At 37.6% G+C, this 13,253-nt stretch overlaps 1 pseudogene; it reads right to left on the reverse strand.

The window, feature by feature from the left end:
• Positions 1 to 8,249: 8,249 nt before the first annotated feature.
• On the reverse strand, positions 8,250 to 8,458 carry LOC132417741 (SNRPN upstream reading frame protein-like; annotated as a pseudogene).
• Positions 8,459 to 13,253: the final 4,795 nt, after the last annotated feature.

Raw genomic sequence — 13,253 nt, forward strand, 5'->3', positions numbered from 1 at the left:
ATGATGATTACTGACATTCAGATTTATTATACTGTCTTATTTAGGTGGGTTTTTTTTTTTTTTGCCTCAATTATTTATGTTTCTTTCCTGACTCCTATTGAATTGATGGAGTTTTAAAAATTCTTGACCCCCTTCTACTTCTACATAAGGAAATAAGCTAATATGGGCCAGAGTCAGCAGAATCAACACATAATTTATGTGTTTTGCAGTTTTGATTTGTGGGTGCTTGTTCAGCCATTCTTAACTGGTGGGAAGTTTGTGGGCCCCAGTTGTGAGTATGTCACTCAAGGAAGTTTTATGTTTGTTTCAGCCTCGGGTTCCAAAACATTCCCTACCTGGGATTTCTTCACATTTGTTTCTTGGCTTAGGTTTTCTCAGACCCTGCTGAAGTGTATAAACTCAAAATCCTAACCTGTTTCAGGGTAGGACTGTGGTTTTTCATTCTCAAGGGGGAATTTTTTTCCTTTCCCAGGACTCAGACCGAGATGGATAAGTCCCTTTTTCACTTCTTTACTTTTCTTAGAAGCTTTTATTTCCTGATTCATGAGTTCTGAATTTATGCAAGGATCTCACTTCCAACTCTTTACCTTGCGGAGGCCCAAAGCCTTGTCTTCTGTCCCTTGCACAGCTTTGAAATCGAAGTTTCTAGATTCTTGGGATCAGCAAACGTTCCCAGAGCAGTCATAGTTTTTGTTCCCTTTGACCATTCAGGTTTTCTGCTTTGTGGTATTGTTTCTTTCCCCTTCCCGCGCCACCCCTCCCCCCCCAAGATATTTCTCTCACTCTCTTGAAAACACAACTTAAATGGATATAATTTAAATGGATGTATTTAAATGGATGTTTGCTGTATTTTATCTACTATTCTGTATATGTTTTGCAGTAAGGGCTTTTCAGAATATCCAGTTCAACTTATTGCTGGAAGAGGTTTGTTTTAACTACCTTAGAAACACCCAATTCCATGGAGATAATATCTTATATAAAAGCCATTCTTGCCTCTTAACACATGAGGCTCTCAAGTATTTCTGTTGAGCCACATGGTGATCTACGGCCATGCCCTCTTAATACAACTGTACTTCTTTGAATGAGTTTTATAATTTTGATTGTTCCTTATGGATAGAATACTGGCTTCTATTACCAGCAGTACACATTGGTGTCACTCTTGCTGTCAATTATGGGACATTGAAATCAGCCTTTATTCATGCTGGTCTAGCACAGGGTATAAAGAAAGATTACTGAGACCTTAATGACCTTAATGAGATCATGTGTCTAGTGTTCTGAAGCAATTCTCTATCCTGTAAGCAACTTCTACATGGCCTGAAGTGTCCAAAACGCTCGGTAGAGCAAAATAAGCTACGTTTCCGATGAGTAGTTTATTTGACTTATTCCTTCTCTCTCTCTATAGTTCAGTACTTTCTTCTTTCTTTTGCAGGAACTACTTCTCTTCCCTAATTTCAATCACAAATCTCTGCCCCTAACTTTAAGAGTAGGCACATAACCCAAGCTGGGCCAGTGACAGAAACCACACCGTGGCTACAGGATTGGCCAGAGAGTAGGCAGGTGATTCAGTTGGACCAATCACAGAAGGAAGTAAACAAAGAGAAACTTTTAACCTCAGCTTAGAAAGATGCTAGCAGAGAGCCACTGGATTTATGTTTCCTGCTGTGGAGAAGAAGTGGGCCTCAGGTTGGAGGGGAAAAAGCTAACACACTAAGAAAGTGGCAATGAAAGACCTAGGGATAGGGAGTCTTGGTGCCTTTTTGTGTCCTGGTCCTAGCTTGAGGCCCAGCTTTGCCCATGATCTTCCCGAAGTTTGGTTAGGGCAGCTGCCAGTTCCTTTTCTGAGATAGCTGGTTTGAGAGGGGTATCTGTCTCTTCCAATCGAGAGTCCTGATTCCTTAGCATCCTCTTTAAAAAAAAGTATTTGTTAAGTACTTTTAGTATTCATTGACATGGTTTTGGTGCTGAGCAAAGTGATTTCTACAGAAATAGTCTCTGTATTTTAGGGCTTACATTCTAAGAACTGTACTTCTGGCACTCTTTCTTTAGAACTGCAAAGCTCAATGAATCTTTAATGTCCACTCTTTGAGTATATAGTTAAAAATTAATTTAATAGCTGACGGTCATCCATCTTTCCAAGAGGTTCCTGACCTACTTCAATTGAGCGCTAAGTTACCTTTAGGCATTGGTGTGTGCAGAGCTCTTGGTGTCAAGGTTAAACTGTTCCCTTCTCTAACATGTAAGAAAATTGATGCATAAAATCTTTCAGTGTAATAGCTATCCTTCTAGGCCCCTGGGCATTGGAGATTTGGTTATCTTTTCACTCAATTGATCCATTGTTTGCACTAGATAATTTGACTTTGTTCAAGTACACTGCTGTTTGTGTTTTTAATTCCAAATCTTACCTCATTATGAACAATTTTCTACCCTTTGCTCTGGGGAAATGCTAATGCTGCTTGTTTATATAGAAAGTAAAGTTAAGAAGTCAGTGTTAACATTTTGGCTTGCTTTCACAGGCAAAAAAAGAATAGTACTGTATTCATATGTTGAAATTTCTTTCACTTTTCCCCTCTTTATGTTGGATGTGCCTTTAGCCATAAGCTAGTACTTCATCCAGGTTGCTTCATGCATTGACTATTAACCACTGACAGTAATGTCTCCAATGAGTGTTTTGTTTCCTTTGATTAATTTGTCTCTACTTTCCTTGTTCTAAAGCCCATAGTGAGCAACCATATTTTATGTGGATATTTGGAATAACAGTGAAGTTCACCACTGTGTTTCCTTGGCTTAAATCAAGATTTATCTGATGTGCTGAGGAACTGGGGCAGACTGCTGGGACTTGGAGGGCCTCCTTCAGTGATTGGAGGAGTTAAGTAGATCCCCACTGTCATCTGACCAAGTGTGTACCTGACACTGTCAAAAACACTATCATTGGACCACCGGGAGCAACCATAGTCAACTGTTGTTTTGTTTTGGAATAAGTCATTTTATGTGTTTTCAGTGAGCTGCAACATTTTCTTTCCCCCATAGAATTTTTTCCATTGAGTTGTGCTGTTGACTTATGTTGTAGAATTTTATAAAAACAGTCCGGTGATATTTATCCTTGCATCTCTTATAAAGTGGTTGAGGGTGTTATTTTTATGTTTCACAATGACTTCTTGATGAGAAACCAAGGAAAAATTGCTTTCTGGACTCCCTATCCACAAAATCTGTGCTTTGTTGAAACAACTTGTTTTATTTACACTAAGTGGACAACATGGATTTTGTTACCTTCTTTGGATTGACTACAAAGCATGAAAGCAAATCTGTTACTCATCTAGAGGACTGGTTGGCATTGTGATGAGTCTTTCCCCTGGCTCTCTTTTCTTTCCCTTTGCCTTACATTTCACCTCATTTTTTCTTTACTTTAAAAAATTATTTTATCTTATGATTTTATATGCATTTTAATACAATTCTTTTTATAAAAAATCAAGGAATAAAAAAATGGGGTAGCCTAACTTTGCTCAAACTTTTACAGTGTCACACTCTTCTAATAGAGGTAGCCCAAAGCAATAAGCAACAAAGCTCTCTACCCAGCCAAAGTAGATGTCTCTAAGTACCTGCATTAAAATCCCATGCCCATGGCTTCAAGTGATTCCCTTAGCCCTTATTTCAAAGCCTAATCTTACATTACATTTTATTTAAAGAACCTTCAACATGATTCCTCAGCTCATAGTAGATGGAAAATGAGAAAATTAGGAATAGGGAGAAAAAGTGCTATACGGGGTCACTGATAATAATGGCAGGGAGAAAAAAACAAGAAATAGGTGAAAAAGCTAAGCTATGCAAATAAATCCACATATTTTAATAGGCCTTTTTATATCTATTATGCATATGTATATATAATGTCTATTATGGATCCATATAATAGATCACATATTAGATTATATAGAATAAATTATATATTAGATTATATACAATACTCTATATGATAGATTCTATATATCTATTGTATTATATAGGTATATAATATCTATATATGTTATATAGATATGATCTAATATTCATAATGATGACTGACTCAATTATCTAGAATTTTTGGCTGTCCAGAATCCTCATATTCTAAATACTAGGTAATTAAGTTTTATATTATTAAATTATTATACTACATTTAAACTTCTAATTCACGTGAATTATGAAAAAAATTGAAGAGCCACACATGGAAATATTTAACCTCTGAACCTCTCATGGCAACATTGATAAAATAGATTAGAAAATACATTGATAGAGGCTTAATACCTTCTAGTTTCACTAGAAAAGTGTCGTTTAATAGTATGCAAATGATTGAATAGATCTGTCCCTGGGGCCTCCATAGAACAGCTTCAGTGTCTATGTTAGCATGCAGAAATGCTCCATTGAAAATTTAAGCTGAAACTGTGTGCATTGTATTACCTATAATTACATTTCCAGTTGGGGAAATGTGAGATTTTTTTCAATTTGTAAAAAGTGTATGCCCATTGTAGATTCAATTCATGTAGGTTATGTATGTGTAAATATTTATTGACAGGAAAGAATAAACCCGTGTCTTTTATAACTGATAAACTCCTGAATTTATTCTTGGAAACATCTAGTTAGCCTCTGTGGGGAGCACAGGGCTCTCCCTTAACCGCTTGTCTCTGAGTGTTGATCAAGGTCAATAAAATCCATTTCCCCCAAACAAGGAATAGTGCTCCAGTTCCATGATATGGATTGATTCACATTTTCTAGAAGTGGGGCCTTGAAGGAGTGAAAATCAGAGTATGTGTGCTTTCTCTTCTCATTCTAACCATAAGATACTGAGGGACATTTATCTCCCTTCCAACGTTTCTACGAGGCAGAGGAAAGAGGGTTTCAGGCACCAATCTGATTGTGTGGCAGCCTAGCCCTCAGCTACAGCTCTGACTGGAGAAGGCCTAGGTTGCCCCTGGGCTTTGGAGAAAATGTTGTTCCTATTCTCTCTCTGCTTTCTCTTTCTCTGACCCTGGGTGTAGGTAACTCCGAGATTCCAATTTGCTTTCAAGAGGATGGAGTCCATTTACGTCTCCACACAAGGCTGAAAGAGTTCTCCAGGTGGTTCATCTGTGGAGTTTGGGGCCAAAACCTCACTCACCTAGTAATAGATGTTGCATTTTATTTTACTTTTTTGCATTTGTTGTCTCTAGGCATATTTTTCTGGAGGGTTTCACAAAAAGGAGTGGTGACTGGGCCAGGGAGAATGAATTGTCTCACCTATATCATCTTAAGTTTTCATTTAAAAAATCGATTTGTTTTGAGTGGGAAATTAGTGCACATGGTTAAATATATTAAAAAAGTATACATTGAAAAGTCTTCCTCCTGATCTCACACTTGTCTCCATCCAGTTCCCATGGCCCACATCATTAGAATACTATTATTATTAGTTCCTTGCACATCCTTTCAGCGTTTCTATTTGTATATGCAAACAAAACCAAATATATACCTTAGTTTCTCACTTTTTACAAAAATGATGGTATATTAAACACACTGTTCTAAACTTTGCTTTTTTTGTAAACAATATTCCATTTCAGTCAGTATGTAGAATTTATGCAATTTTTAAATCCCATTGAATATACTATAATTTACTTGACCAGTCCCCTATTGAAAAATGGTAAGGTAATTTTCCAATCCTTTGTTGATAATGCTTCAATGAATACAGTTATACATACATTATTATGCACATATTCAAGCACTTATATCTGTTGCATAAACCCCAAAGTAGAATTGCTCTGTCAAAAATTATATGTATTTGTAACTTTGATAGATCCTATTTGCCTTGCATAGGGATAGTAAAATTTTACACTCCACAGCTCCATAAAACTTTGAGTTTTTGCCAGTCTGAAAGGTTAAAAATGGTATTTCAGGGTAATTTGCATTTCTCATTTTATAGCTGAGTTTGACATCTGTCAAAGAGTCATTTGAATTTTTCTGAGAATTATCTGTTTATACCTTTGGATCCTTTTGTTTACTGTTGCTAATCCTTCCCTTATTGATTTCTAAAACTTCCTATATATTAGAAAGACTAACCATTTATCTGTGATATGGTTATAGATGTTTCCCCATCAATCTGTCATATACCCTTTTTTTATGAATGGACCATCATTTATTCATTACAAATGATAGTTGGGAGGACTATGTAATAAAATGAAGGAACATTAATTATATACATATAAGTGGAATAGTTTAAAAGCATGATTACAATTAACTACATTTTCAAAAGAAAAGCAAATGGGCAGAATGAAAGAAAATTCAAACTCGTGCTGCCGCGGTTGAAACATGGGTATTTAAAGTCTGTGGTTTACCTTCCCATTTTTCTTGGCTATCACTGACATGATTTAGATTTTTATAATGAAAAAGAAAACATATCAATTGTTAAAATGTCTTTACCCATTTACATGTATAGCAGACTTTAGCACGAGTCTTAGACCTGACCTTTATCCCAGAAATTCATCTGGTTCTCTACCCTGGAATATTTACTTCATATACTCTCCTTCTACAGCCCCTTTCCTTTCATCACATTGTATAGTATCACCACTCCCCTATTGCCTCCACCTTAGTGTCTTCATCTTTGAAAGTGGTTCTCTAAGAGAGAGGTTACCCAACTTTTTCTTTTAAAGGGAAAGGTAATAAATATTGTAGACTTTGCCTGCCATTCAACCTGTCACAAATACTCCCATCTGCCACTGTACTGCCCATAACAGCCATAGGCCATACTTAAATAAATAAGACATGGCTGTGTGCCAATAAAATTTTATTTACAGAAACAGGCAATAAATGGGCCAGATACTTTACCAACTCCTGCTCTAGAACAATCCTAGTAACTAGTACTGTTTAGATGAAACCAGCACTTGAAACTTAGCAAATTGGATGGCCCTACTTATAGATCATAATGTATAATTTAAATACTTTACTCAGGAACTTACAAGAGTATGTAAACTGCACTGAGGACCCAAAAAATTCTTGGTTAAAAAAAGTCATATGAGCACTTATTTAAAAAATGCCTTTACTCTGGGGAACAGCTGAGGACAATGATCAGATTCTGTTGTTTGCAATCAAATCCAAGCAATTACTGGGGAATGTTGGGTAAAGGATTCAGCTGGGGAGGGTTTTCCCTTTGCTTTAAAATTCGAAATGATGGCCATAAACAAGCCTAATTAATTTGAGTTGAGGGGTTATATTTCAAAACAGAAATAAAGAAAATCTAGAAGAAAACTCATCTATAAACCCCTTTCCTCTCTTAGTTGCTAAAAAGTATATTTTAAGCCCTTTGGATTGAGATCTTAAAATTTTAAAAAGTCAGAAAGGAAAAATAAAGTATTAAATCAAAATTAATAGCATTTTCCTAAAAATCTAAGCAACCAACACAAGAAGACACACTGTAAATAAATCTACATAACATTGAAAAATCATAGATTAATAGCTTTATTACATTGTCAGCTGATTCAAACACATTGGTAAAAACAAGGTAAGAAAAAGATAAAACAAAAAAATAATTAGTAAATAAGCACGGGAAATACTTAGCTTCTCATTTGCTAATGGATGTGATGTGTATTTATAATTCAATAGAAACAAATTGTATGTAATTAACATAACCAGTGCAGATGAAAGTGTAACTGGCACTATATTTTTTCACAACAATACAGACTAATATAATTCATAATACAATTCAGAAAATGTACCTTAATTTCAAATTCCTTGACTCTATTTATTTTTACCTCTGCATATCCAAGGAAATGATCCTATCTAAAGTTTTATGCAAAGCAATTCACTGAAGCTTTATTTCAAATTACCAGCAGAGAAAATGAAGTTTCTCACAAAAAGGAATTATAAAACATATTAGCAGGCTATTCATCAGCTATTTATAATGAAATATTTTTCATATGTTAAGTTGAAAATCAGTACAAGTTAAATATGAATAAAACTACCTAAAAAGCAAGGACTATACAATGTCTGGAAAGTAACACATGACAAAAGTGTCAGGGTAAAAGCATTAAGATCCTGCTTTTACTCTTTTAAACTTTCTGCTATGTGTTTATTTGTATGAAGCCTTTAAGAAAAAAGAATTTTTTTGAACATATCCCAAATAATTAAATGACCTCCAAACACGCTACCCTTTAATTAGTTCTTTATTCTTGATCATGACTGCATCAACTCTAACCTGTTTTGTTTTGTTTTGTTTTCTCTCTTGGAATCAGCTACCTGGGTGTTCCAACACTGCTTTAATCACCTCTTGGTGTCTCAGCTAAGAATGCCTGTCTCAGTTCCACCTGGAAATCCACCACAGGTACTGCTGAGATCGTCTTGGGTACAGGTGACACTCCTGGTTGCTCAGTGAGGCTCTTCTTCTCCGTTTGGCTTGGACTTCTACCTCTGGTACGTGCTGTTCTGTGGTCCGTCTCAGGTGTAAACGGTCCCTGGCCCGCTCCATTTTGACGCTGGCCGCTCCTCAGAACACAAAGTTAGGCATCTCTGGCAGCCGCTCCACTCTGCGCTGTCATATACCCTTTAATTTTGCTTATTATTTCTGGCCAAATGGAAATTTTCTTCTTTACGTAGTAAGTTGTTAGTATTTTAAGGATTCTGGGTTTTCAGAAATAGTTAGGCTGTATTCACTTTCGGTTTTAAAGGAATTCTTCCATATTATTTTATGTTACTTTAATGGTTTTATTTATATTTAAATTTTTGTTTTATTTAGAGTTTTTTCTGGTATGTAAAATGAGAAATGGATTCAATTTCATTTTTTTATATGTCTATCTGGTTCGAACACCGTTTACTGAAATATTCCATCTTTGCCTCATGATTTGACTAATCCTCTTCACTAGGAGGGCCGGTGACTGAGGTGAGAGATGCTGGCAACCTGCCTCTCCTGGGGTGAAATCTTAGCCTTTTGACTGGGAGTGGTGTTAAAGGAGCTCGCATCTTGTTGGCCTCAAGAAATAGAGTAGACATTCTGTACTATGAAGTTGCGGAAGGAATGGGAGCAGGTTCTGGCTGAAATGTCACCGATTCCCACTGTTCTTATCGACGTTTAGGAGTTTTTCTTGAATAAATGCTTACTGATTTGAGGTATGCCCTTAGGTCAATTTCCAGAGGTTTTAAACATTTGTGTTTTATAATATTTACCAGTTAAATGGTTGTTTTGCTGAGGAGAGGTGTATATGCCAAGTTTCCTGGAAGTCTGATCAAATTCTTTTTTGTGTCTTTCAGCAATGTTTTAATGATTTGTTTGTATTTGTGTAACATTTGTTTATATATATCACATGTGATATGTATTATATTTACACTGATATAATCATGATTGTCTTTTCATCTGCCTTATGTCAGATTTTATGTGTTTGTAAATTTTCAGAAGTTTTTCACCATGTAGTCTAATTTATTTGTTTGTGAAAAGTTTTTCTGGTAGCTAGGTTTGGATAATTGCTCAGTGGTTACCTTTCAAATGATAGCTTTATATAGTGTTTTTAGTCATCCATTAATTTACATGGTATTTGTTGCTTCTCTATTTGCTTGGTGTTAAAATTAGTTGTTTCTACTTTCTGCTTCTTCCTCCCTTCCTCTTACCACTGGAATTTAATCAATAGCATTATCAACGTTTATTTAGTATTTGCTATTTTACTGTTAAATATGCTTATATTTCTAAAATTTGATTTTTATCGCCTTAAATGATACACTTTGGCTCCCAGCTAATATTACCAAGAAGGTGAATGAGGTAAATCTCCTCAGGACTGCTACCTATTTTGTGCACATTGTGGCTACACAACTCCAGGGGTTGCTGTTCATGTCTAAGTGAATGATACCCCTCAGAACTGTGAATTGTAAAGAAAAAGTAAAAAATGGTAGGTGTCATAAGGAGGAGAAGATTCATTCTGGAGGATATCAGGAAAGGTTCCCCAGAAGAGGTATTATTTGAAGGTTGCATAATGTGTGCTGATTTCAAGGGAATAAGTGAGTTTTTCGTAAGAAAGTTTAAAGAGAGAACAGGGTCCTTCAACAATATGCAGGACAGATAAAATGCCGTCAATTTTCCTATGGAAAATCACCTTGCATACAGTATGAAGATGTTATTAAGTCATAGTCAAACTCTCATTTTCCTGTTTAATAGAAAATTATCAGTGTAGTATTTTCACTAGTTTTCAGCATCGTGAAGGAAATATTCATGGGTAGTGCACCTTTTTAAAAACTGCAATCAAAGAATGCTCTCGGGCTTCCCTGGTGGCGCAGTGGTTGAGAGTCCGCCTGCCGATGCAGGGGACGCGGGTTCGTGCCCCGGTCCGGGAAGATCCCACATGCCGCGTCTAGGCCCGTGAGCCATGGCCGCTGAGCCTGCGCGTCCGGCGCCTGGGCTCAGCAACGGGAGAGACCACAACAGTGAGAGGCCCGCGTACCACAAAAAAAAAAAAAAAAAAAAAAAAAAAGAATGCTCTCAATTATTACGTTAAAATTGATTTAATGATCACCATTCAACTGGAATGCTAATGTCAGGAAAAAGCTAGAAATGTAACAAGAGTTTACATTACCGACAAAAAGGCTTCAGGGTCAAACCTGGTCATACTTTTTATTTTTTATTTTTTTAAGGTTTAAAAGATTGTATTTAATTAATTTATTTATTTACGGTACGCGGGCCTCTCACTGTTGTGGCCTCTCCTGTTGCGGAGCGCAGGCCCGGACGCGCAGGCTCAGTGGCCATGGCTCACGGGCCCAGCCGCTCCGCGGCATGTGGGATCTTCCCGGCCCGGGGCATGAACCCGTGTCCCCTGCATCGGCAGGCAGACTCTCAACCACTGCGCCACCAGGGAAGCCCTAAAAGATTTTATTTTAATGTTGTGATACCATATCACAAAGGAGGATTGTTTTAAGAACAGGAGGAATATATATATATATATTTTTTTTTTAATTTAATTTTATTTATTTTTTTATACAGCAGGTTCTTATTAGTTATCCATTTTATACATATTAGTGTATATATGTCAATCCCAATCTCCCAGATGAACTGGTCATACTTTTAAATAACAGACACACATATGCAAAGGGACATTCAAATAAAAGACATTTGTTAATGCTCCTTTATTTAGAGTACATGAAATGAGTCTTTATTAATGATTTGCGTGGTGATCACTCCATTTGTGTTGGGAGCCAATTAGGAGGATTCTATTGGCATTTTCCTTGTACCAATCAGCATTGCACAATATAGGAAGCACAAGGTCACATCTTTATATTCTGAAAGCTTGAGTGATTACAAATTGCAGAGGTCCCATGCAGAAACATCATTACCTGCTATGTCCCTTGTTTTCAAAAGTAATAATCAGGTTATCAGCTATAAGAATGCTTTTCCCTTTGGTTACCAAACAGTGAGGCTTTTATAATAGCAGGTCAGCCGAGAACAGCATAAGCCAACATTAATAAGTTAAAAGTACCACTGGGACAAGACAAGAATTGGCAGCACTGTTGATCTTGTTTATTCTGTGTGTTACTTTTTTTTCGTTCGTCTAGGTTCATTTCCAGACAGTCTCTTTTCATTGCTTGTGTGTTCATCTATGCAGAGTTAAAATGCCTTAGTGGTGGCAGAGAGTAATTAGCATATAGAGCCTGGAAACTCAACTTCTAAATTTTATTAATGAGCTCAGTTCCCCTTTATCTTTTAACTGACCCCCAAGAGCATTAATGAAAAGTATCTAAATATGAATACAGGTGTAGTAATAAAGGAGAATTATCAGTCACCCTTAATTAAGTTGGTGTCACCTTAGCTTTTAGTAGGGTAATAGGGTAGTATTGCCACCGCAATCACTCAAAATTATTTTGCTCACTAATTAACTCACTTAAAAAAATTAAATGGGCTTCCTCGCTGTGCCCTGGGGCATGTTTGGGTGATGCAGAAGGGCACAGCGAGGTGATTCTGGCAGCAGAGCAGGAGGTGTATTGAAAGGACAGGCTGTGAGTCAAGAATGCCGCCACAACCCAGGAGATTGGTTCAAGATGGCAGAGTAGAAGGATGTGCTCTCATGCCCTCTTGCAAGAACACCAGAATCACAACTAACTGCTGAACAATCATTGACAGGAAGACACTGGAATTCACCAAAAAAGATACCCCACATCCAAAGACAAAGAAGCCACAATGAGACAGTAGGAGGGGCGTAATCACAATAAAATCAAATCCCATAACAGCTGGGTGGGTGACTCACAAACTGGAGGACACTTATACCACAGAAGCCCACCCACTGGAGTGAAGGTTCTGAGCCCCACGTCAGGCTTCCCAACCTGGGGGTCAAGCAACGGGAGGAGGAATTCCTAGAGAATCAGACTTTGAAGGCTAGCAGGATTTGATTGCAGGACTTCGACAGGACTGGGAGAAAAAAAGACTCCACTCTTGGAGGGCACACACAAAGTAGTGTGCTCATTGGGGCCCAGGGGAAGGAGCAGTGACCCCAGGGGAGACAGAACCAGACCTACCTGCTAGTGTTGGAGGGTCTCCTGCAGAGGCGGGGGTGGCTGTGGCTCACCGTGGGGACAAGGACACTGGCAGCAGGAGTTCTGGGAAGAACTCCTTGGCGTGAGCCCTCGCAGAGTCTGTCATTAGCACCACCAAAGAGCCCAGGTAGACTCCACTGTTGGGTCACCTCAGGCCAAACAACCAACAGGGAGGGAGCCCAGCCCCACCTATCAGCAGTCAAGCAGATTAAAGTTTTACTGAGCTCTGCCCACCAAAGCAACAGCCAGCTCTACCCACCACCAGTCCCTCCCATCAGGAAACTTGCACAAGCCTCTTAGATAGCCTCATCCACCAGAAGGCAGACAGTGGAAGCAAAAAGAACTACAGTCCTGCAGCCTGTGGAACAAAAACCACATTCACAGAAAGATAGACAAGATGAAAAGGCAGAGAGCTATGTACCAGATGAAGGAACAAGGTAAAACCCCAAGAAAACAACTAAATGAAGTGAAGATAGGCAACCTTTCAGAAAGAGAATTCAGAATAATGGTAGTGAAGATGATCCAGGACCTTGGAAAAAGAATGGAGGCAAAGATCGAGAAGATACAAGAAATGTTAATAAAGATCTAGAAGAATTAAAAACAAAGAAACACAGATGAACAACACAATAACTGAAATGAAAAATACACTAGAAGGAATCAATAGCAGAATAACTGAGGCAGAAGAATGGATAAGTGACCTGGAAGACAGAATGGTGGAATTCACTGATGTGGAACAGAATAAAGAAAAAAGAAGGAAA

The sequence above is a fragment of the Delphinus delphis genome, chromosome 21 (assembly GCF_949987515.2).
Source record: "Delphinus delphis chromosome 21, mDelDel1.2, whole genome shotgun sequence".
Taxonomy (NCBI): Eukaryota; Metazoa; Chordata; class Mammalia; order Artiodactyla; family Delphinidae; genus Delphinus; species Delphinus delphis.